This window comes from Chlorocebus sabaeus, chromosome 26 (assembly GCF_047675955.1).
Source record: "Chlorocebus sabaeus isolate Y175 chromosome 26, mChlSab1.0.hap1, whole genome shotgun sequence".
NCBI lineage: Eukaryota > Metazoa > Chordata > Mammalia > Primates > Cercopithecidae > Chlorocebus > Chlorocebus sabaeus.
The window spans coordinates 41,615,782-41,641,888 of record NC_132929.1 but is presented as its reverse complement, the minus strand read 5'-3'; the positions used below and the strand labels follow the sequence as shown (position 1 = coordinate 41,641,888).

Here is a 26,107-nt window from a genome sequence, read left to right as displayed (position 1 = left end):
CCACCTTTGCCTCCCAAAGTACTGGGATTATAGGCACCATGCCCTAGAACTCTTTTATTCTGGGCAAGTCACTGTCCCTCCTCAGGGGCAAAAGCATCCTCATCTTTAAAAGAAGGGAGTTAGACTAGGCCGTAATTGTGTGTGTGTGTGTGTGTGTGTGTGCGCGCGCGCGCGCACACGCGCATGTATGTTTCATCCTTAATGACTTAGTACTTAGCACAGCACTAAAGTGACTCTGGGAAAATTGATGGTTTTCCCCTTGTGCTTAGAAGAAGGGTTGAAGGAGGAGCCATGAGGGTAGGACCACTTCCTGACTCCTATCCCTGCTTCAACAAGAACATCTCTACCTTTGTATATCTTGTATTTGTGGTTCTATCTAAGGTTTTACTAGAAGACAGGGTTCCCTGATTTTAAAAAACATTAGTGAAAACCACTGGCCACAGTGAAGTATGTCGTTCCTGTCACCTTTACAGCCTCTGAGTTGATGACCCTGTGTTTCCCCTGGGCTCTTGGTCTACATGGTGGACACTTCACTGTCCCATACATCCTCCTTGAAAGAGGCGGGAGGAGGTGCTGCAGAGAGGGCCTAAAACCCTGACAACCATGCCACAGCTCTAGGCAGCCAGGGACCATGCTTGATCTGTGTTTATACTGATGCTTCTTTCCAACACCCAACCTTTGCCCACCCCTGCCTCCTAGCAGCACAGCACCTAAATAAGTGCTAGGCACTTAGTAGATGCTCAGTAAATAGTCACTGACTGGGTGAAGGGGTAATAAGAATGTGCCATCTGTGCTTTCTTTTCTTTTCTTGAGACAGAGTCTACCTCTGTTGCCCAGGCTGGAGTGCAGTGGCACAATCTCAGCTCACTGCAGCTTCTGCCTCTGGACTCAAGCCATCCTTTCACTTCAGATTCTGGAGTGGTAGCTGGGACCAACGGCACTCACCACCATGCTTGGCTAATTTTTGTATTTTTTTTTTTTTTTTTTGTAAAGACAAGGTTTTTTCATGTTTCCCAGGCTGGCCTTGAACTCCTGGTCTTAAGTGATCCACCCACCTCAGCCTCGCAGGGTACTGAGATTACAGGTGTGAGCCACCACACCTGGCCTGGGCCATTATTTCTTTTGTTTGATGTTTACCCTAGCATGCACACGTGGAAATTATTCAACTTTTCCCTGACAAGGAGAACCTAGTGGGGAATCAAAATATTTGGATTGAGGGGGAGTCATTTCACTTGCCCCTGGAATGTGCTACGTGGTATACATATGTGACTTTATTTTCCTGAGTTTGTCCCAAGTATGGGCTTGGCCGCTGCTTAGGGCTAAACATTGCATAAGCCTCATGCTGCTGGTGATGTGTGTAAATGCTGCCATCAGCATAAGGAGGTAGCCAGGGCTAGCCAAAGTGCCTGGTGACTCACCTGTGCTGACCTATGAGCCTTCCTAAGTTACCACACTCAGTGCTGGCACGGTGGACCCTCAGCCCCGGGCAGGTCAACGGCGTGTAGCCACTGAATCCGAACCTGAATTAGCCTTGCTGTTAGCCACTGAATCAAGAGAGGAAGAATTTGAACCAGGCTAATAGAATGTAGTGAGGTAAGCCCCTGGTTGAGGGAGAGGGAGGGGGCTTGTGTTTGTTTGCAATATTGGATCAGCAGGCTCAATTTCCTCTGCTTCCCAGGGAAAGCATGAAGGTCTGCCTCCCATTATGTGTCCACATGTGCAGGCTCCCCTTTCTAGGAGACTGGAGGGGCTGCCAGCGGGAAGCTTTCCTTGACTCTCTCCCAGCCGTAAAGCCCACCTCTCCATGTTCACTGCTCTGCTCTTTAGAAAGGGCTTTTATATACAGGTTATTTAATGTCATTCAGATCTCTTATTCCTGTGATATAGACTGGAACAAAAAGCAGAATGACAGCAGCAATTAATTTTCCTGTCGAGGATGCCAGCAGCAGAGAGCGAGCCAGGCCAAAGCAGGAAGCTCAACAAAACAGGAGGATTTGGAATTCACAGCCCTAGAGTCTTTGTCTGGAATCTCCGGGCCAACCATGTATAAGTCATGCCCGTAGAGTTCAGCTACATGTAGAGAATGGGGGAAGGAGAAAGTTTGTTTACTCTCCAGACCTTGATTCTTGGCCCTGCCAAGCAGAGATGAAATGAAAATGGAATGGTTTGACTTCTCCTCATCCCCCTCAGAGGGCTCTAGGCAAGCACTGCTTTAGCTCTGTGGGCTCAGGGAACTCAAGGAGAAGTCTGGTGCCTAGGTGCATAAAACATTAGAGCTGGCAGGGACCGAGTCCCATGCTTCCTTCTAGAAACCCTGTGTTAGAACAGCAGCCAGAGCCCCGGGCTCCTGATTTCCATCTCTCCCCAGTCCCTGCCTGCCTCTCCTCTTCCCTCACAGCAACAACAAATAGGGTGTATGTGTGACTCATCTCATCTTTATCCCATTTACCTCTCTGTGAGGTCAGGTGTTATTGTCCCCATTTTGCAGATGATGAATACTGAGGCTCGAAAAGATTAAATACCAAACATCGTACAGCGCCTCTGATTAACAAGTCCTTTGTCATCTGATTCCGTTTTACTCTTACAGCCATTTCAGTGGACAGATTTTAGTAAACTCACTTTCCACTAGAGAAAACTGAGGGTTGGAGAAGTGAAATGACTTTCTACAGCTAGTCAGTGGGTACGTTGCACTTCAGCCCAGGTACTCTTCACTGCGTGTACATGTTAGTGGCTGAGTTAGGGCTAGAGAGTGGTTTCTGACACTCAGCCTGCTAACCCTCTATACCATCCCTGGTGGACCCCATTTCCTGGACACGATGACACTGTCCCTCAGCTCAATAAGTATGAACGCCGTGACATCATCCTTCCCACTTAGAGATGTGTCACTGCTCACCTCCACTCTGAAAGTCCATGATGCTTGCAAATGTCAGCAGCCACCATATGAAAAGGTTTTTATTTACCCACAGGGAAGCCAACTGAACCATTTTTCTTAAAACTTTCCCAAAGATTCTTCCAGCTTAACTCAAGCCTCCACGCTCACTGCCTTTTTTGCTTCCCACCTTGAGAGATTGTTCCACTTCATACTTACTGGAGCACGAATCATAGCAGTATTGCCAATGTCTAATTATAGTATTGCACTTAAGTGTTTTCACAAGCATGTTTTCAAGCATTCTATCACCTGGTAAAATGATCTCCACTTGGCAAATGAAGAATCAGAGACTCATTGTTGTGAAGGGATTTTCTCTGGGTCACAAAGGCTATCAGTGACTGAGCCTGAGCTCAATTCTGAGCTTCTGGCTCCCAGTTCTGTGTTTGTCAGTTTAAGGCTGGGAAAGAACAAGCACCGACTAGCAGAAAGTGGAGGTGGGAGAAGAAGTTTCAGGAGAACAAATGAATAATCCCCTCCTGTCATTTCGATCACCAGGATGTCCTGGAAATTAAACCATTAATTTGTATCTTTTTTTCTTTTTTAAGAGATGGAGTCTTGCTATGTTGCCCCAGATGGAGAGCAGAGGCTATTCACAGGCATGATCATAGCACACTGAAACCTCAAACTCCTGGGCTCAAGTGATTCACTTGCTTCAGCCTCCCAAGTAGCTGGGGCTACAGGCATGTGCCACCATGCCTGGCTTAATTTGTGTCTTATAGTAACAAGATTATTATTCTGGTTTCGAAGATCTGTGTTCAAAATCTTGCTGGTGTGGAATTCAGCAATTCAGCACCAAGGACAGCACCCCGGGTCCCATTGCCTGCAGAAATATGCTAGCCCTGGGTGTTAGAAAGCTTGAGAACTGGAAAGGTCCTCTGAGGTCACAGAGTTCAACCTTTACCCACTGTAGAATTCACTCCCACAATATTGAGTGCCTGATGGCCTCTGCTTGAATACCTCCTGCAGTGGGGATCTTACCACTCCCAAATTCAGTCCTTTCTGTTGATGCATAGTTCGCAGTTAGAGACAGCACCTCCGGAAGTGCAGGAGGCCTGGGAATGGTGGCTGTTGAGAAGAGCCTCACTAAATTCTTTCTGAAATTATTAAATATTTGTGACGTACAGGAAAATAGAGAAAATAATATGAAAAACACCCACCACTCAGGCTGAACAAATATTAATATTCACTGTATTTGCCCCAGATCCTTTTTAAGAAAATAAAATATTACAAAAATGCTTGAAGCCCCCCTCTGTGCCCCTCCCTGGTTGAATTATCCTCCCTCTCCTTCTCCCCAGGGGTCATCTATATGGTGGTTAAGACCCTTCATCCAGAAAGTTATGTCAGAGAGAGAAGAGTTCCTAGAGACCTCCTTTTTCAATCCCTTCATTTAACAAATGAGGAAAACAAGGTCTAGGGGGAGGACTTAAGAGCTCAGGGGTGATCCTAAGCACTTTCACAGCCATTGTCTTTACTTCCATTCCAGCTTTCAATGTGGGGTGGGACATGGATTGGTGTGTCCATTTTACAGGAGTTTGGGTTGTTTCTCTGCCTTCTTAGCTCTCCCCCTCAGCTCCAAGATATAAACTCACCCTTTTACAAGTGGAAATATCAGGGAAATCACCACTGGAAAAGTTCCTCAGCCTACCCCGTTTTCCATATGAGAAATTTGAGTCATGGCCAAGATAACTGAATAATAAGGGAAGTCAAATGGACTTGCCTTATGGGGCGTCTAGCATGGGACGGAGTGGAGCAGGACTGTGGGTGCAGGAGCAGGGGGAGTAGCTGTGGCAAAGTTTAAGGCACAGGAAGGCAGGAGCTTCCAGGAACCTGGAAATGAAGGGGTGACTGGAGGGACTGAGCAGTGGGAAGGCTGGGCCTGAGCACTGAGGACTTTGAATGCCAGGCCGCCATGCACCTGGACTTGAACCTTGATTCACAAAGAAGCCATGGAAAGGCTCTTGGCAGGGCAGTGACCTCATCAGATTAGTCATTTGGAAGGACCACTCTGGGGTGGGCAGAGGTGGGGTGAGGGAAGAGACTCGAAGTGGGGTGCTGGTTTGGGAGCCTGTTGCAGCAGTCTGTGGCCTCCACGGCTGCTCTTTCTCCTGGTGCTGTCGGGTTGCTTGGCAGATAAGGCAACTCTCAGGCTTCATTGGTTTATCCTGGGCCATCTTCTCCTCCCCACCCTTCATTCAGCCACCCCTACAGATAGAAAATTTGCTTTCAGGAGACCTGAGAAAAACATGACAAATAAGGAAAACCTCCATAACTCACTGGCACATGACAGGGAACAGACAAGCACAGAGGGGCTGTCTAGGACTGTGGTTCAGCTCAGGTGCTCTGATAGAAACAGCCCTGGGCCAGGCGTGGTGACTCACGAGCGTAAACCCAGCACTTTGGGAGGCCAAGGCAAGCGGATCACTTGACATCAGGAGTTTGAGACCAGCCTGGACAATATGGTGTAACCCTGTCTCCATTAAAAATACAAAAATTAGCCAGGCATGGTGGTGCGCACCTGTAATCCCAGCAACTCAGAAGGCTGAGGCAGGAGAATTGCTTGAACCCGGGAGGCAGAGATTGCAGTGAACTGATATTGCACCACTGTACTCCAGCTTGGGTGACAGAGCTAGACTCCATCTCAAAAAAAAAAAAAAAAAAAAAAAGCAAAGAAAGAAAGAAACAGCCCTAGACTTAAGAGAACTGTTCTAGGCTCAGCCCTGGTTCATCCTGTGACCTTGAAAAAATCATTTTCCCTTTCTAAACCTCTGCTTCTTCACCTCAAAAAGGGAGAACTGGACTAGCTGATTGCTCAGGTTCTACAGTTCTAATACTTTATTCTTACATCCTCCTCCTCACCCTCTCTGAGTCACCTATGGGACTCTTGACTCTGAGGTCTGCAAACAGCCTGCTCAGCCCTGGTCCTTCATAATCATAATTGCTACAGTTTATTGTGCATTTATCATGTGCTTGGCACTATGCTAAGCACTGTGTAATCACATTTAATTACTGCAACCACCCCACCATGTCAGTGCTATTATTATTTGCATTCTACAGATGGGAGAAACTGAGGCACAGAAAGTTTTAGTAACTTGCCCAAGGTCACCTGCAGAAGCAGGACTTGACCCCGGTCCTTTGGCCTCCATAGCTCACGCTCTGAATTCCTATACCTTATGCCCAGATCCAAGCTCAGGCCCAGGCCAGGCCCCCACAGTAGTGATTTCCAAGTTCTCCTTGGACCACTTTAAACCACGAGGCAAAAACTTGTCCGGGGCTCTCCTGGGCTTTGTGAGTGATCAGACCCCACCTTTGTCCTCACCCCTGGAGAGCTCTGCCGAGGAGCCTGCCTCCTGTTTGCTCATTTTAATAAGATTGTTCTCTCTCCTGAGCCTGAGTGATGACAGGTAGCCAGCTAGAACTAACTACAGTGTTAACTTTGCCTTGAAATCCTCTGCGAGCTCTGTAGCTGGAGACAGCTTGAGCCATGAGCTCATTAAGCAACAGAAGCCTATCTCCCCACCACCAAGATGCAGGCAAGAAAACCTGTAATAGATCCACTTTTACACTGAGTCGAAAAGATCTGTGCTCACCCAATCCCCAACAACTTACTTGGGGTTGGGGTGTGAAGGGAGGGGATTCCATTTCCCACCCCCAGCATTCAATTACCTGCCAATTAGGCATTGAAAGGTCCCCCATCCACCTGCCAGCCCTGACCCAGAAGAGGAGAGGACCGCAGAGCTCTCAACCCAGGTTCAAAGGCCTTTTGATTGTGCGCCTGAGTTTATCCCGCTCCTTTCACTCAGGGCCTGGCTTCCTTTGAAAGTGAAATGTTTTAAAAGGAAGAGAAAAGAAAACCCCACACTTCGGGGAGGCCCGCTGGGACCCACTTTGGTTCAAACGTCCAGTTCAGACGGCCTCCCGGCTACCCCCCTACATGTCCCGGCATGTCAGTCTGGGACAGCCTCACCTAGTTCTCCCACCTCCACCTCTTCAGCACCCAGCCATTGAGGGGAGGGAGATGAGAGAGAAAGATAAGTGGGGCAGAGTAAAGTAGGTGAAAATGAGAGTGAGGCAGCGGAGATGGAAACAGAGACAGGTAGAGAGAGAGGTAGAGAAATAGAGACAGGTAGAGAGAGAGGAGAGACATCAGGGAAGCTGCTTCTCAGTCTCCTGTCCTTCCAGGGTGGGGATGAGCAGCAGAGTGATGACTGCATTTGTAGTATTTCAGCTTCCAGGGGACCCGATGCTTGGCTGCGACAGCATCCTCTACCTGGCTCTGGAGTGCAGAGGTTTGAGGCCTGAGGGTCTCCCAATCCTTCCAGCTTGGGGAAGTGTCTATTTTTCCTCAGTTTCTAAGTGCCTCTTATTCCTCTCTCCTCCCTTCCTTAGCCAGACAGAGCCACGAGGTACAGATGTTCAGGTTGTGCACTGCATAGAATAGACACAGAGAAACTTTCATGGGGGCGTGTTGATGTGTGGGGGGACTCCAGCCTTCCCAGCAGCATCCAAGAGCAGCAGGGAGCCTCTCCAACATGCACTTACTGGCACACACTGCTGGCGGCTGCTCCCAATCCTCTTTCTAGACATCCTCTGAGGCCAAATTTCTGTCCCCACATGTCAGCTCTGAACCCGACAAGTTAGAGAACCTAGAGACTCTCTCACCAGAGTCTCCTGCCCAAGTGTTTCCCAACACACCTGTGATGCCATTTCTGCCTCCAGCCTTTTGCCTCCCAAGCCGCACCCCATCCTTTAAGCCCACTCTCCCTTCAGGCCCCACCAAGTCTCATCTCCTCCTAAAGTCTTCCAGCCCTGAGGCCATCCTCCTCTTCCTACCTCAAGTGCCTTCACCTCTTCCTGGGGGCTTTCGCTTCTCCACTTTTAGTGTGATTTATCCATTGTCTTCTTGTGAAATAGTGCCGCCCATAGGCTGTGAGGACCTGAGGACCATGCCATTTTGTTATCCCTAGCTTCTCTAACCATTTCCTATATGGAATTTGCTGATGAATTATTCATTGAATCAACAAATATTAATATCATCCCCTAATACACATCAGACAGCATGTTATGTTGGGATTGTGTATACAGTGGGGAACAAAACAGACTTGGGCCGGGCAGCTGGTGCTTTTGCTTTTTTTTTTTTTTTAAGAGACAGTTCTCTCTCTGTCACCCAGGCTGGACTGCAGTGGTGCAATTATGGCTCACTGCAGCCTGGAACTCCTGGACTCAAGCAATCTTTTCACATCAGCCTTCCAAGTAACTGGCACTAGAGGTGTGTAGCACCATGTCCAGCTCATGGACATGAGCTGTAGAGACAGGGTCTCACTATGTTGCCCAGGGTGGTCTTTAACTCTTGGCCTCAAGCCATCCTCCTCTCTCGGCCTCCCAAAGTGCTGGGATTACTGGTGTGGGCCACCGTGCCCAGCCTGCAGATGCTCTTGATTCCCTAGACCACTCAGTGCTCACCTTTACACACCAAAGGCTGCCCCCAACAAGCATCTGTCACTCCACCACAGAAGGACACACAGAGCTAGCGGGGAGCACCCAGCACCTAAGCTGCCCTTCACCAAGGACAGGATAGAGAGGCTGATGGATAAATGCCTGGCTTCCTTGCCCTTGACTGGGATAACTGAGGCAGTGGTCTTCATAGTCTCCCAGAGGTCCGGTGGGTTAAGTAGCACTTGTACTTCATCTCCCTTCCCTTCCCTTCCCTGTGCACTGCCCCTTTCCCTTACCTGGCTTCCTGGAGCTACCTCAGGGTCTGCTTCTGGGGAAGCCCAAACCAAGTGCCTCCCCTGAAGGAGTTTACAGCCAGCGGATGATGATAATGACCTACTGTCGATCCTGACAGTAATTCTGCTACCTAATTAATTTACTTACATATAGCGTGATGCCTTGGTCATTGACTTTATTCATTCATTTATCTCCACATTTTCTTGAATGTTTTGTTGAAAAGTAGTGCCGAGTACCTCCTTCTTGCCAGGCATTGAATAAGGTACTTTTGTACCATATCCTGATGACAACCCTATCAGGCACACAAGAGCCCCATTTTATAGGAGAGATGAAGAAGCTGAGACCCGAGGAGTGAATGCTTCCTCAGGTCATACGGGTGGTAAGAGGCAGAGGTGGGATTTGAACCCAGGTCTGTGTGATTCCAAAGCTCGGGGGCCTGATGGGTCAGCATCTACCTTAACCCAAGGCAAAAAGGAGTGGGCACATGAGGTGGGGGAGCAGGAAGGTTCTTGAAGCTTCTCGAAAGAGGAAACATTAATCTGAGCCTAATTAAGGATAAGGGGGCTTTTAGAGGATGGAGAAGACCCCCTCATGTAGGGTCTGCAGGGTCTTTAAGGAGGTGATACTGGGCAGGTGCAGTGGCTTACTCCTGTAATCCCAGCACTTTGGGAGGCCATGGCCAGAGGATGGCTTGAGTTGAGGAGTTTGAGACCAGCCTGGGCAACGTAGGGAGACCCCATCTCTACACTTAAAAATAATAGCTGGTCATAGTGGTATGTGCCTGTAGTCCTAGCTACTCAGGAGGATCAAGGATCACTTGAGCCCAGGAGGTCTAGGCTACAGTGAGCTGTGTCTGTGCCACTGTGTGCCAGCCTAGGCAACAGAGCAAGACCCTGTCTCAAAAAAAAAAAAAAGAAGTGACACCCACGTGGAGGACAAGCGTAGTGCTTTGGAAGAGGCTGGGCCCCGTCAGACAGAATGAGGGGGTGCTGAGGCCTGGGCCACTTCTACTAAGTGAAGCTCATTAGATCCCCTCCAAAGTCCCAAACCCCTGAGAGCTCCCAGGATGTTCCAGCAGCATAAAATGTGGAGGTCCTGCTTAATGAAGCCTCCTGCCATTGTGGGCCACGCCTGAGGTCATGAGAAATCCTAAGGGTCATTAACCTCACCCCATTTGCTCAAGTGCTGGTGTGTTCCTTGCTGGGTGACTGATGAGGCCATCAGCTCCCAGTATGGCTCTGGCCCTCCCCACACCCAAACTTCCTGCCACAGCTCTCAGCTGTCTGCGGGGACCCACCACCGCTGTGACCTGCCCTCTTACGTCTCCAACTTCTGGCAAATGCAGCACCCGCTTTTAGTGATGGGTAAGACAGATTTCAGGAATCATCACTTGGCACCCAGAGACATAAATAACAATGAGGGGAACTATATTTAGTGAGGCCTCCACTGCTCCTAAAGAGGGGCACTGTAATTTAAGAAGTCTCAGTTTCTGTACAGCTGTCAGCACATTTTCTGAATCTCCTGGATGCACCGAGCTGCCCCAACTGCTCCTCCTGCCCTCACCTGGCTCTCCCATGTCTGTGTCTTTCTTACCTGCCAGGGGAGCACATCTCACTGGCACTGGGCAGTGTCATGAACAGATCTGAGGAGTGGAAAGACTCATTCTCTCTCTCATTCAAGTGAGCAGGCCCTGGCCTACCAGGGATGATGATGAGCTGCAGAGAGGGACCGACTCCCTCTTAGACCAGGGTTGCAAGTCCTGCCACAGGGAAGTCCTGCTTTACTGCTTTCGTGAATTCATGATGGCATGCTTAAAGTGCTTCCCATTGCTCTTAAAATCCCAGCTCCCTACTGCGACCACACATCACCTGCCCTCTCTACCCCATCTAAAACCACCTTTCCCTCACAGTGCACCCCCCAACCCCTGCCTGTGCCTTGACTCTACCAAGCCTTTCCCCACCCCAGGACGTATGCCCGGGCCCTTTCTTCTTGCTGGAAAGCACTTCTTACCTCCTGCTCTTCCCATGGCCACCTCCTCATTCTTCAGTTCTCAGTGTCCGGGTCACCTTCTCAGAGCAACTTCCCTGGCCTCCCAATTGAAAGGAAGTCCCTCTCATTGTTTTCTATCAATCTCTTGTTTACACCTCTATACCCTTACTGCAACTTATAATTGTATACTTACTTGTTAATTTATTCACTCATTCAGCAAATATTTATTGAGCATCTACTGTACGCCAGACACTGTTCTAGGTGCTGGGGATATAACAGTGAATAAAACAGAACCCCTGCCCTCATGGAGCTGACATTCTAGTAAGAATCCCAGACAGTAAACAAAAGGATGAAAATAGGTAATACAGTGATTACATCGTATTAGATAGAATAAGCACTTTAAAGAAAAAAATAAAGCCAGGGGATGGGGAAGAGAGCTTGGAAAGAGTAATCCAAGAAGACTCTAAGGACACAGTGTTTGAGCAGAGGAATAAAGGCCTCGGTTTGCTTGTTGTCTCACTTTGCTGCTGGGCTGAGAGTTCCAGGACAGGACCATGGTGCTCTTATTCCCCACTTCATCCCCAGTGCCTGGCACATAATAGGAAAACAATCAAGTCTTGTTGAGTGAATGAACAAATGACCCGCCAAGCCAATCTCCTACTGCCTCAGCAGAAGTGTCCTTCCTCGGCTTCATCCTGGCAGATCCCAGGAACAGCCAGTCCCATCCTTTGATAATCACTCTCAGTAGACAGGACGGCCATTTGTCACTTACTCTCAGGCCTCCTTTGTCCAGGGAAACCAGGGGTCATTGTCCAGCAGTGATGGATAGAGTGTCCTCTGACTGGCAGGCCCAGCTGGAAGCTCCTCTCAAAGTCCCTCCCCGACCTGGGGACAAATGGACCATGACACAAATAACATAAATAGCAAGACAGAGTTGAGGAGGTCCCCAATTCCAAAGCGACGTGTTTCCTGCCGATAGGTGGAGCCCATGTGAAGTGACTCCACTGGGGAAGTGGCACCATGGGGAATGCTGGGTGGACCTGGGGTCTCAACTCTCCGACTCACCAGACCAGGGGCCTTGGACAAGCTGCTTCACTTCTCCGGGCCCCAGACTATCCATCTGACCAGTGGAATGCCAGTGTTTGCTCTGGTCATCTATAAGCATAGAGGAGCTGTGGAAGCTCAAAAGTATGCTAGACAGTGGCTCATGCCTGTAATTCCAGCACTCTGGGAGGCCAAGGTGGGCAGATCACTTGAGGTCAGGAGTTCGAGACCAGCCTGGCCAACATGGTGAAACCCCGTCTCCACTAAAAATACAAAAATTAGCCGGGTGTGGTGGCTCATGCCTGTGATCACAGCTACTCAGGAGACTGAGGCAGGAGAATCACTTGAACCCAGGAGGCGGAGGTTGCAGTGAGCCAAGATCGTGCCACTGTACTCCAGCGTGGGCGACAGAGTAAGACTCCAACTCAGGGGGAAGAAAAAAGTGCTCTAGAGATAAACAGGGCTATTCCAAATAGCAAGTTTCCTACAGCATGCAAAGGATAAGTTCATTGCACAAGAACTTGGAAGAATGTCTTATAGAGTGAGGCAAATGCTCATTTGCTGTATTGGTTTGGAAATTCTATTCCTGCCTATCATTCAATGGCAGCTGTGAGTGGAGGTGCCCAGCACTCATTCACGCCCCACACTTTGCTTTCCACCTTTGGACGTGCTCTTCTCATCCCTGCCCTACGGATTCCCCCAGGTGACTCCAAGAGATAGAAGGCATGTCAAGGAGCATCCGGTGTTAGGGTCTTTATTTTACAATGGAAAAACGAAACGCTAAAGAGGGGATGTGTCTTCCCTAAGGCCACCCCGGAAGTCAGCAGAGGGGCCTGGACTAGGACCCCAGTGTCCACAACTCTCAGATGGGGTAAGGGGGAGGGAGGGCGGAGGCTTTCCCAGGACTCGGGTGACGTCTGGATGCTCAAGCAGGTCCCTTACCTCTCTGTGCCTCAGTTTGCTCATCTATAAATGGAGATGATGGGAGGATGCAGTAAGATACTACTTGTACAGCCCTCAGACAGTGCTTCACATATAGTAGGGCTCACTATGTTTGCTGCCACTGCCCTGGATGTCCTGGATACAGCCAGCAGGTGCCAACCCACCAGGCAGCTGGTGTGGGCACCCTGCTGTGCCAGTGAGGAAGCCATTTGAATATCATCCTTGGTTATACTTATCATCCCCAAGTGCCTGGTCCCTTCAGTGGCCCAGCAGCCTCTGGGAGTCCACAGGGCTTCCTGAAGGAGACAGAAAGGACAGGAATCTTGCCTAGCTGGAGTAAAACCACCTGCAAACCTGTCTTGATGGGCTCTTTGGCTGTCCTCTGACCTGCGTCTAGCCCAGTGCTATTCAAAGTGTGCTCACTAGACACGCAGTCCAGGGGCTGTTACTGGCCAATGACGAAATAAGAAAGAAATTGAGAGTAAACGTTTAGCAACCTTTATAGTAATTTTGACATTGCTGTCACAGCCACACACATGGTTGGAGGGTTCCTCTCATTGAGCAGGGTGTAGACGAACTTGGGTGTTGTCAGATGTTCATGATGAGTCCCAGGTGGTGTAAACATCATAGGAGTCATGCTCAGTGAGGACCATATGATGGATTGGAAAACAAAACAAGACACATGGTCTTTCCCTGTGGAGAGTTTGGGAAGCAGTGGTTTAGCCTTCTCAGGCCCTCTGCAGCCCACCCAGCCTGTGCACCTGCCTTTCCAGGCTGCCCTGCCAGCCCTGCACGCTGCCTCCCTGTGCTCTTACCGGCCCCTCCACTCAGACCGTCTTCCTTTGCATTCCCACCCACCAGAATCCCATTCCTTCTGCAAGATCCCAAATCCAATCCCACTTATTACACAGGGCCATCCTGGGTAGATTAACCCCTTCCCCATCATACCCAAGCTCCCAATGCACTTTCACCTCCAGCAAGCCCAGCCTTCAGCATCTCATGTGACCTCTGGCGGCTGCACTTAAGCCCCACCCCGTCTGGACCCTACATCCAATCAGTTCTTAGTAGACCTAGGCCAAAGCAACTCCAAGCACCAGGAGCACCAGTTGGCTCCAGATGTTGCCTTTGCCTAAATGAAAGATGGCTCAGCTGTGAATCCCTTTGGCTGGAACAGTGGTGGTGTGAATGCTGCTGGATGATCAGCAGAACCAGTGCACCTGCTGGTGGGAACAGCCTCCTGCCAGGCCTTTGGGGTACAGCATCGACTCCCAGGATGAGCAGCCCAGAGGGAGGATCCCAGGTCCCTCCTCCCCCTGGCCCATGGCCCCTTCTGGCTGACTTTTGGGCTGCCCATGTCCAAATCACCCTGATTTGCTTCACCTCTCCCTGGTGCCTGTGAACCCACAGATAAGCTGCTGGAGTAGCTTCAACACAACTCCTCTCCCACTTGTCTTTCCCACCTGGTGAGAAAGGCCCCCAGCTCCAGCACGAACAGGCAACAGGTGAGGCAGGCCTTTGTTCCAAAATGTTCCATGGGCCTACCAGGGAGCCGAGCCTCTGCACAGCCTCCACTTCCACTGCACCTGTCTCTGCTTCCTGCATATTCTCTGTGGGGATGTGACTCACAGTGCCAGGTAGAAAGTCCTTTAGGAACAGAGACCCTGAGTAACACTCTAACTGCCTCCCCACAAGCATCCTCAGTCCCAGGCCCTGAAGTGGCTGCTCAGTGAGTGGGTGATGGAGAAGAAAGAACTTCCAGCAAGAACTTCCTCAGCGAGACCTAGGGAAGAACTTTCTGAGTGTGAGAGAAATTCAACACAGACATTTAAAGGCAGAAATTAGATTTTTGCACACCCTCCCCACTTTTAGCTGCTTAGTGCTTTGTCCCTGTGTGAGGATCCAGCCAAAAACACAGTGGCTCTGGAGCCCTGGAAATGGGAGGTCCGTGGCCCCTGTCACAGCCCAACCCCACTCCAGGCACAGGACTCCTCTGAACTCCATGGGCACAGTTTGGCACACAATCATCTGGCCTGATCCTGTTTTTTGCCAAGAGGGACACTGAGGTCTGGAAGAGTGGTGCCTTGCCCACAGCCCATGACAGACACAGAGAGAGGCTCCCTCCTCCAGACCAGACCTCATGGTTTGAAGGAAGTCTTGGGGAAGGGGAATGATGGGGAAATGGTCATGTCTGGAGTTCACTCCTCACAGGAAATGGGCTCGGACCCCATAACTTCCAGTGCCATTGCCCACTCCGACTGTGAATTCATTTCCCTCGGAGCCTATGTGGCTGGGGAAGCATCACCAAATTCCCCTTGATCACTACCCTCTTCCTCCCCTACCCTCCCCCACACAGCCTGAGACTTGCTCAGGGACCCCAAACGGCAAGTGAGGGGGCCACGTGGGGGAGGGTGCAGGGCCAACAAGGCTAGCCCGGGTGTCTCTGCCAGCTGCCTTTGAAAGGCTCTTCCAAAGAGGTAATTCCTTTGTGCACAGACATGATTTATGAGGCTTTCTAGGCAAATTGTGGAGATAAATGGTCTTTGGGGCTGGGAAGCTTCAAAGGCAGTGATGCAAGCAGATCAGAAGGAGCTGGGCCGCTGGGAGCTGGGCCTTCATTAAAAGCCTGTGGGTGGAGGGGAGGGCTTTGAGCAGAGCTAAGGGCAGATAGCTTTCTGGGTCCCTGGGTGCCTTTGGGACAGCCCACCACAGTTTGCCTGAGCTTCACAGACCTCATTGCTGTATTGTATAAGGTGAAAGTGCTGGGGTCAGGTCACTGAGGTCCATTTATCTGCTGGGATAAATGCCACAGGGCAGAGGTTGGGGGTGGTGCATGAGTTCTGATTTGGACTCTAGAATGGCAGGGAGGACAGTGCAGGGTGCTCCTGCCGGGAACCCAGGTAGGCGGTGCCAGCCTATGTGATCAGCACGGTCTGGAGACCTGGCAGGAGTTCCAGGAGTCTTGCTCCTCTCCTGACTCTCATGGGTGATCTGGACAGGTCGTCCGGCTCTCTGGGTGTCAATACCTTCTTCTGAACAAGGTATAAACGAACTCCAGTGCTCCAGCTCTGCGGTGCCTCCCAGGTCCTAAAGGTCCTCATCTCAGAAACAGGCCAGAGATCACACTGGCTGTGAGGTTGTGGGCAAGCCATCCAACCACACCTGCCCTTGGTTCCTTCCTCTGTGAAGGGGGATAACTATAGCTATCCTGAGCAGTTGTGGCTTAAATTGAACAAGATCACACCTGCAAAGTCTCTCACACCTACTGTTCCTTCCCATTATCTGTCCACACAACTGTGGCATTCTACATCCAGAGCAGATGCTGATTTAAAGAAAAAAAAGTCCCTGATAAAGTCCTTGAAGTTGATAAATTTGACTTTCCCATCTTCCCATCTCCTCTCTCCTAAAGCCGGTTAATAAACATACACATACTCTGCTGAATCTGGCTTCCAGATCTGCTAATTGCCACTTGGATATTAACAGATAACGGAGATATTAATGGCTGATAGTGCCTCAGGATGTGGCTAAACAACACCCCCCCCATCCCCCGCCCCCTCGCCACACACATACACACAGAGGCACAAACGGGGTTGTTTGCATTTTAATAGGGATTCCTGCAGTCCCTGCGGAATGGGGTCCTAATGGTGCAGTGCCAAGCAGGGGCAGTGATATTTGAAGCAGGGGCTCAGTGTTGGTTTTGATTCAGCCATCTGCAGAGAGATGCCAGCTCTGATAAAACTGTTCCTGAATCTCGCCACTCCCTCCTGAAATGTTGACGGTGATACTCCTGGTTGAAATGGACTTGGCTGCCTGGAGCTGTGGTGGAGGCTATGGCAATAGAGATGAGGAAGGTAATGAGCTGGAGCAACTGCCTTTGCTCAGGACATTGAATGTACCCATGGCCTTTGTTCCCCTCCTGCCCTGCTGCCCGAGACACTGCCCGCTCCCAGGTCTCCTTGTCTCTAACCTGACAGCAGAGCGCCCTCCCAGCTTTTAGCAGGCAGCTAGCCCAGAGCCCCTCTCATCACCCCGTGTTCTGACGGTTTCCCATTTGCTTATCTGTTTCTCAAACTGACTGCAGGTTTCTGAGCCCCTAACATGGTAGGTGCTTGAGAATTGTTTGACATTGAGCCTCTCATCTCATAATAGCTGGTGTGATGGGAGGCATAGAGCCCTAGATGAATATGGCCAGCTAGTTTCAAATGCAGCTCTCCAGTTTGTTAGCTGTGTGGTCACAGGCAAGTCACTTGGCTTCTCTGGCCCAGTTTCCTGACCTGTAAAATTGGAGGGTACACAAGATGACTGCTAAAGCCTAGCAGTAAAGAAAGTCAATATTTGATTCTCAACTTCGCCTTTCACAAGCAGGTGATGTCATCCACTGACAGGGGATGTTTGTCACTATGTGGAGGCATTTTTGATCGTCACAATTGTGTGTGTGTGTTGGGGAGGTACTACTGGCCTCTCATGGGTAGAGGCCAGGGATGCCACTAAATGCCCTGCAATGCACAGGATGGTTCCCCACAGCAAAGAATTTTCTGGCCCAAAATGTGCTGAGGTTGAGAAGCCCTGATTTAGTTATTTAATGTCTCTGAACCTCAGTTTTCTCATTGGAAAATGGAATCATAGCCACATCACACGTGGTTTAACTGAGATCCTCTTTGGAATGAGGCAGGGCAGGAATAACTGGCACAGGATTAGTAAGAACATTAGAGGAAACAGCCCACGGGAGAATGCAGCTGGTCCTGATAAGCACTCAGGGTTAGGGTTTTCCCCACGTGCGTGTGCTCACTCCATCCCTGCCACCCTAGGAGACGGGTGGGACATGGAGCCGCAGCCTCGGTGAATCCCAGCCTCCCCTTGGAGGTTTAAGGGAGGTATAGACAGTGTGGTTAAGTAACACTGAGTAACAAGTGTAATAAATAGATCACTAAGAGCTAATGATACATCATTATAATCCTGTGCTGTCAGCATCTTCTAGGCTTAGGGACTGTGTCAGGAGATTTGGGTTTTAATCTACCTTGGTCTATTAATATTTAATTCCAACAATCTAAGTGGCAGAAAGATAGGAAACTGAGTGATAGCTCAGCTCAGAGTTTGGGTAACCACCTCCAGGTTTTCTTTGTCATACAAACACACCTCCTATCCCTGTGCCCTCTGGCCTGTTTCTCAAGTGGGGACATTTGGCAACAGGGCATAGAATTACACAGCATTGGGACTTGAAGAGTCTCCAGCATTTACCTACCAGTGTGTGTTTGTTTCTTTCTTTCTTCCTTTCTTTCTTTCTTTCCTTCTTTTCTTTTTTCTTTTTTTTCTTTTCCTTCTTTCTTTCTCTTTCTTTTATTTTCTGTCCTTCCTTCCTTTCTTTCTCTTTCTTTCTTTCTTTCTTTCTTTCTTTCTTTCTTTGTCTGTCTTTCTTTCTTTCTTTCTTTCTTTCTTTCTTTCTTTCTTTCTTTCTTTCTTTCTTTCTTTCTTTCTTTCTTTCTTTCTTTCTTTCTTTCTTTCTTTCTTTCCTTTCTTCCCTTGCTTGCTTGCTTTTGGACAGGGTCTCACTGTGTCACCAAGGCTGGAGTACAGTGGTGCCATCACAGCTCACTGCCCGACTACCCAGGTTCAAGCAATTCTCCCACCTCAGCCTCCTGAGTAGCTGGGACTACAGGCACCTGCCACCACACCCAGCTAATTTTTATAATTTTTGTAAAGATGGGGTTTTGCCATGTTGCCCAGGCTGGTCTTTAACTTCTGGACTCAAGCTATCCTCCTGCCTCAGCCTTTCAAAGTGTTGGGATTACAAGTGTGAGCCGCCACATCTGGCCCAGTATTTCTTAATGGAGACACATTTGGCATTTTTTATTTTTATTGTATTTATCTCATTTTTAGAGACAGAGTCTCTGTTGCACAGCTGGAGAGCAGTGGTACAGTCAAAGCTCGCTATAGCCTCTACCTCCTGGGCTCAAGCGATCCTCTTACCTCAGCCTCCCCAGTAGCCGGGACTACAGGTGTGCACCACCACACCTGGATAATTTTAGCTTTTGGTAGAGACAGGGCCTCACTGTGTTGTCCAGGCTGGCCTCAAATGTCTGATCTCAGTGATCCTCCTTCCTTGGCCTCCCAAAGTTTTGGGATTACAGGTATGAGCCGTTGCACCCAGCCAGGGTACAGTTCTAAATTGTGTACAATTGTCCCTGGGATTGTTTATGACAACCTAAATGCCCGCTCTCCCATTTCCAGATGCTGTCTTGGGGAGGGTGACCTACTCCAGGCAAGAACCACTGATCCAAACCTGTCATTTTACAGATGTGAAAACAGAGGCCCAGAGAGGGGAGCAGGCTGCCCAGGAGTGCCCAGCGTTGGCTCTGACCCATCCTTCAGTGCTCCCTCAGAATTGCAGCTTAGGCCTGGAAAGAGTGGAGGGGCTCAGCCTCAGAGAACTTGACTGTGCTTTTACTGGGGCAAGTCACTTGACAAATGGCCTCGCTCACTGAGAAGCCACTTTATTTATCAGCTGGAATGGTTTCCGGCAGCTGCTGCTCCATCTCTGCCTCCCTGCCTGCTGCTTTGTAAACTCAGGAGCAATCCTGTGACCTGTCAGCTCTCGCTGCTGCTTCTGCAGGTGGGGTGGGAGATTGGGGGCCACAGACCTTTCTGGGAGGGGCTATGACTGCATCAGGCCTTCCCATTGCTGGAGAGGAGAAAGGAGGTGGGGGCCTTGGCCCAGGCCTTAGCACAAGCTGGGGCAGCTTAGGGGCAGTGGCTTCCAGGTTTGTTTCCATCCCTTGACCTTCAATTCAGAGGCCGACTCCTCCTCCTTGCTGGGTCTCAGGATTCCTGTCTATGGAATGGGAAGGACTAACCTTCTCTTCCACCCCACCTCTAGCCCAGCACCCTCCTGTGCATCTCCCTGAGAGGACCAGTGAGAACAGAGATAATGGGAAAAAAGAGTTCTCGCCTGGGGAGCTTTTCAAGGGACCTATGCTTGGGGCCCACCGCCCTAGACCAATTCATTTGGAATGGCCATGGGTAGAGCCCAAGCAAGAGTGTTCCTTCAAACTGCCCCAGTGATGCTGATCTGCAGCCAGGCTGAGAACCACTGTCTGAAGAAGTGAATCCTACAAGCAGCTGGGAGGGGGCTCTTTGGTAGCTGGGAGAAGGGCTGGCCAGGCACCTTCGTCAGCACTGCTGACAGCTCTTGTGCCCCGCTGAGCTGGCTGCAGGGTGGGACCAGATGGTGGATGTGGGGAAAGTAAAGGGCAATCACAAAACAAGGACACACCTTAGCTCCTCTCTTCGTCTCTTCCTCCAGCCCAGAGAGACCCCAGGGCTAATGGGGCAGACAGGGCACAGGCACCTAAACCTTCCTATACAGTAGTGAAGGCAGAAAAGCAATGGTTGGCCACATTATTATTCCTAGTACAGTCCATAATGGCATCAAAACATATTTAGTTGTGTCCCTTTAATGAATTATCTTCAGGGACTCAAAAAGATGCTTATATCCCAGTGTTCACTGTTGTCTTGTACACAACAGTCAAAAGGTGGAACAACTCACTGTCATCCACAGATGAATGGATAAACAAAATGTAGTCTCTCCATACAATGGAATATTATTCAGTCATAAAAACGAATGAAGTCCTGATAGCAGGCTACAACATGGATGGACTTTGAAAACATTATGCAAAGTGAAATAAGCCAGATACAAAAGACTGATATTCTATGATTCCATTTAGAATCTAGAAATATCTAAACAGGCAAATGCATAAAGACAGAAAGAGGGCAGTGTCGATTTGGCACGTGACTTGGCATTAGTAACTGCCTGATAATCCCTCTCGGCAGAGGGATTACGGTGGCTCGTGTCTGTAATCCCAGCACTTTGGGAGGCCGAGGAAGGTAGATCCATGAGCCCAGGAGTTCAAGACCAGCCTGGCCAACATGGTGAAACCCCATCTCTACAAAAAAAAAAAAAGAAAATTAGCTGAGTGTAATGGTGCACACCTGTAGTCCCAGCTACTCAGGTGGCTGAGGCAGGAGAATCACTTGAACCTGGGACACAGAAGTTGCAGTGAGCAGATATTGCACCACTGCACTCCAGCCTGGGGCACAGAGAGACTCCATCAAAAAAAAAAAAAAAAGACTGGGCACAGTGGCTCATGCCTGTAATCCCAACACTTTGGGAGGCCAGGGCGGGCAGATCACGAGGTCAGGAGATCGAGACCATCCTGGCTAACGTGGTGAAACCCCATCTCTACTAAAAATACAAAAATTAGCCAGGCATGGTGGCGCACCTATAATCCCAGCTACTCAGGAGGCTGAAACAGGAGAATCGTTTGAACCTGGGAGGCAGAGGTTGCAGTGAGCCAAGATCATGCCACTGCACTCCAGCCTGGGCAACAGAGCAAGAGTCTGTTAAGAAAAAGAGGAGAAGAGAGGAGAGGGGAGGAGAGAAGAGGGGAGGGGAGGGGAGGCGAGGGGCTTAAAGGTTACCAGTGGGGTAGGGGGTGGATCTAGGGAGTTACTGCTTCATGGTTACAGAGTTTTTCTATTTGAGGTGATGGAAAAGTTTGGAAATAGTAGTGATAATTGGTACAACACTGTGAACATAATTAAGGCCACTGAATTACACACTTAAAAATGATTAAAATGGAAATTTTATGCTATATATATTTTACCACAATAGAAGAAAAATCTGAATAAACAATAGATAATCTTAACTGAAGAGAATAAAATTATGGGAAACAGGGCCAGTCATGGAAAACCTCGGACCTACGCCCACCATTCACACATAAACCAGTCCCTGAATAAGGCACTTGTGGAAAATCAGTCTCTGCTCTCACCTCTTGGTGGATTTTCAAGGGTGGCTGTTGAAGCCCAGGCTGGCTGCCAGCATACCATGTCCACCTGCAGCAGGTGCTATTATTATGGGTTGTTGTGAGAATTAAAGGAGAAAATTCACTTTGCACCTTTATCTCGTGACTTGGCATTAGTAACTGCCTGATCAACTGTAGTTACAAATTTAAAAGCCTGTCGGTGAAGAAGACAGTGGTGAAGCCACTTCCCCTTGTGGGGACCCAGGGGCACACTAAGCCTGGACCCTGGACCCCAAAGTCTGAAGGGGTCAGCAGAGGAAGGGGGTGAGTTGCCCAGCCTCAAGGACTAGAACAAGCCAGGCTGCACACTTCCAGGTGCCCTTCAGCCCTCAGTAGCTGCCCAGAGACGATCTAGCCACTTACAAAATCAGCCAGGAATCCCAGCTACTCGGGAGGCTGAGGCACAAGAATTGCTTGAACGCAGGACATGGAGGTTGCAGTGAGCCGAGTTTGCACCACTGCACACCAGCCTGGGCAACAGAGTGAGACTCTGTTTCAAAAAAAAAAAAAAAAATCAGCCAAAGCCCAATATAATTAGGAAGCGGAGCCTGGGACAGAAAAAAAGAAATGTGTGAGGGGTGACGTTCCAAGGCCAAATTGGTAAAAGTTTGCGATTCTCTGTGAAAGAATGCAAAGTCCTCTTGTAATTATAATGATGGTAGTTTTTAGTCACCTTCAGCAGAGTTGATAATTGACTCGCTGTAGCTCTGCCTCATTTCTCTGTCATTGCTGGGGAATGAGGTGTTTTAAGTGAATTTTCTAGATAACTGAAGCTTATCCCTGTGAACCTTAACATTGTTTTTTTGTTTAATCACTCTGGGGGGAAATTTCTCTAGAATGAATTATACACTTCTCTGCTTCCTTAATCAGAATATTCTAAACTGAATGTAACGTCTTCCTGTCAATTTGGATATGAGAGGCTATTTGCCCCTATATTAATGGCTCCAAGTTGCTTTGCTTTTTTTTTTATCTATAAATATTTCCTATTTCCATGGTTTCTTACTATGACACAGTGCTCTTGCTCACATATTTTTAGGAGCCCCACAAAACATGCAGACATTGGCCAGGCATGGTAGCTCATGCCTATAATCCCAGCACTTTGGGAGGCTGAGGCAGGCAGATTACCTGAGGTCAGGAGTTCGAGACCAGCCTGGCCAACATGGTGAAACCCTGTCTCTACTAAAAGTATGAAAAATTAGCTGGGCATGGTGGCAGGTGCCTGTAATCCCAGCCACTCGGGAGGCTGAGACAGGAGAATTGCTTGAACCCAGGAAGCAGAGGCTGCAGTGAGCTGAGACTGTGCTACTGCACTCCAGCCTGGGCAACAAGAGTGAAACTCCGTCTCAAAAAAAAAAAAAAAAATGCAGACACAAACATACACATGTGCATATACAACACACACTCACATGCCAGTCTGTGTTGTGAGAAAGCAGAGTGCCGGGCTTAATAGAATTGTGTTTACATGTCCTTCTATAATGCCCTGAGCCACCCTTATTAGAGCACGTCCATAGTGTACCATGCATGCTGCTCCAGCATTTCTGTCCCACTAGACTGTGCACCCCAACAGGGCAGGGTGCTTTCTGGCAGTAGCAGGTCCTTGGTAAATGTTTCTGAATGGACAAGCAGAAGAATGAAAACACCCAAGTGTTTCCATGTGGACTTTATGACAACATTCTGGCTTCCTTATCAGAAGGCTAGTTTTGCTTCCTACTAGGTTTTGGCTGTGCCAGAAAGAACAGAGGTCGTTTGATAAGCAAAGCATAACTGTATGCTCTGAGATGCACCAAGAACAAACTGGCTTTTGGCTCCAACAGTTTCATATAGAACCAAGGTCTCAGGGCCATAACTGCAGCCCCAACAAAGGAAGGGACTTCCTTGTGCTGGATCCTGGGTGGTTCATAGTGATGAACAGAGAAGAAGTGGCTAGTCTCTGTGGTATCCCTGACCTGTGCTTTGTGGCTGCCACCTTGTCCTCAAGACCACCTCTAAATTTCACTCCTTGGACTCTTCCTGCAGAAAGTGTCCCAATGACCTGCAGTGGGGAGAGCTAGAACCAGGAGACCTGGACTTGCTCTTGCTGTAACCTCGGGCAATCACTTAACATCTCTGACCGTGTATTTCTCCATCTGTCAAATGGGAAAATAAGAAAACCTAACTTACATGGTTGTTGTGAGGATTAAATTTATTCATGTATATAGCACTTCTAGGATGGTGCCTGGCACACAGGGAGCTTTTAAAATGTGGTTGTCTGGCTGGGCGCGGTGGCTCATGCTTGTAATCCCAGCACTTTGGTAGACTGAGGCGGATGGATCACCTGAGGTCAAGAGTTTGAGACTGGCCCGGCCAACATGGTGCAACCCCGTCTCTACTAAAAATACAAAAATTAGCCGGGCATGGTGGCATGCGCCTGTAATCCCAGCTACTTGGGAGGTTAAGGCAGAATTGCTTGAACCCGGGAGACAGAGGTTGCAGTGAGCCGAGATCACACTACTGTACTCCACCCTGGGCAACAGAACGATACTCTGTCTCAAAATAATAAGTAAGTAAAATGTGGTTGTCATTATTATAATACAGTCACAACATACGGACAATAAGTTATGTGAATTAAACTACATGTGCTTGGCAACTGAAAGAGAAATGGTACCACAGATGATTCTGCTGGTCCTCCTGCTCACTGAATGTGTGCCCCAGAGACAGGATAAGGTAGGAGGTGCTGGACTGCTAGATACTCAGTCACTCTCTGTCCTGTGAGCCTTTATTTATTTTTTATTATTATTACTATTACTATTATTATTATTTTGAAACGGAGTCTTGCTCTGTTGCCCAGGCTAGAATGCAGTGGCACAATCTCGGCTCACTGCAACATCTGTCTCCCAGGTTCAAGCAATTCTCCTGACTCAGCCTCCCAAGTAGCTGGGACTCCAGGCGCACACTGCTACGCCCATCTAATTGTTTGTATTTTAGTAGAAATGGGGTTTTACCGTGTTGCCCAGCCTGGTCTCAAACTCTTGAGCTCAAGAGTTCCACCCACCTCAGCCTCCCAAAGTGCTAGGATTACAGGCGTGAGCCATGGCGTCCAGCCTTCTGCGAGCCTTTTTCAATGTGAGTGGAGGCTGTAGCTATAAATGGACTTAATTTTTGCTTTACTCACTGTAATAGCAGGTGGAAAATATAGGGGGAGACTCACTCATAATTTGGCAGCTCAGTTTGTGTGTATGAATACTTGGGGCACAGATGAAGAAGGGATGAACCAAGATAGGGTAATGGGGGTTCCAGGCCTTGGTGGTTCTGTCTGCTAAAGGATGATGGGCAGGCTCCATGACATTGACCACTTGACCTTGGTCAGCAGGTGGGAGGGACATGTGGGGGACTGGTGGGGCTGATCCTTCCACCAACCTTCAACCCCCAAAGACCACACGTGTTCACTGACCACACTGGAACCTTGTACCCTTGTACATGCCCAACATTTGAATACCGCTGTATCTTTGCTTATATTGAGCCTACCCAAGTGACACCTTCCCAATCCCACTCACCTGCCCCATTTCCTCTCTGAGTGTCTAAACCCTAGAAATCTGGAGCACAAACAGCAACAGATAATCTTGTTGACCGGCCTTTCTAGTTTGCCCAGGACTGAGGAATTTCCCAGAATGGGGAACTTTTGGTGCTGAAAGCAAGATGGTTTCTCACCCTGTTAGGCAGACAAGTGAGATATCCTTCACAGCCCACTTGAGATGGCTTCTGTTTTAAGAAGTCTTGCCTGATCTCCTTAGCTGGAAGCAATCATTCTTTCTATCGAACTTCTCCCAAACATTATGTGTGCCTGTCCATGCCTGAACTCCACACCCCAGTCTCACCCCAAACTTTGAGTGAATGAGGCTGTAACTGAGGACATCTTGTTATTGTGTGTCCCGTATGCATCAGGCGAGGGTCAGAGTGGGAGGTGGCAGCAGGCTGGGTGACCTCTCTGGGGCTCTGCTATTCAGCCCCTTTCCATAGCTGTAGAGTGTGAATTTCTGCAAAACTGGCTCAGCTATCACTCTTTGAAATATTTAATTACATGTAAAGATCTTGAAGGCTGTCTGTTACTTCCCAGGGAAGCATTTCTTTTTCCTGCTCCTTCTGAAGCTGGCTGCTTGGAAAGTAATGAAATTGAACTGAAGCCGAAGCAACCAGCAGGCGTAGCCATTACTGAAAGGAAGAAGCATGAGGAAGAGATGAAAAGGGTGACAGGGAGATGGAGCCAAGGGAGGAGCAGGGAGTTAGAGGAAATATTCCCAGAGAGTAAGTGAAATGCAAAAGGTGAGAAAACCAATGCGTGTGGAGAAGAGGGAGAAGGGGGCAGGAAAGATAGACAAATGGGAGCCGGACTGGGCTGCGTCCAGCAGGCCCCAAGAAGAGGGGTAGGGTCACAGAGAAGAGGGGTGGCAGATGGGAAAAGAAAGGGCCCGGCAGAAAGGAACAGAGACAGGCAGCCAACCAAGAGCTTAGCAAAGACAGAGGGATGTAAACAGCTTGTGGCTCCGGAATTTCGATCAGGAGTGGAGGATTTAGGACAGCCATTTGGTTGGAAGAGAATGGCCGGACCAGGAGATGGGTTCTAAAGCTGCCTTGAGGAAACAAA

The 26,107-nt window shown here is 49.1% G+C and overlaps 1 protein-coding gene across 11 annotated transcripts in view; it reads left to right on the top strand.

The window, feature by feature from the left end:
* MEGF11 (multiple EGF like domains 11) overlaps positions 1-26,107 on the top strand; it is a 380,349-nt gene that overhangs the window by 269,345 nt on the left and 84,897 nt on the right. The window lies entirely within an intron of this gene.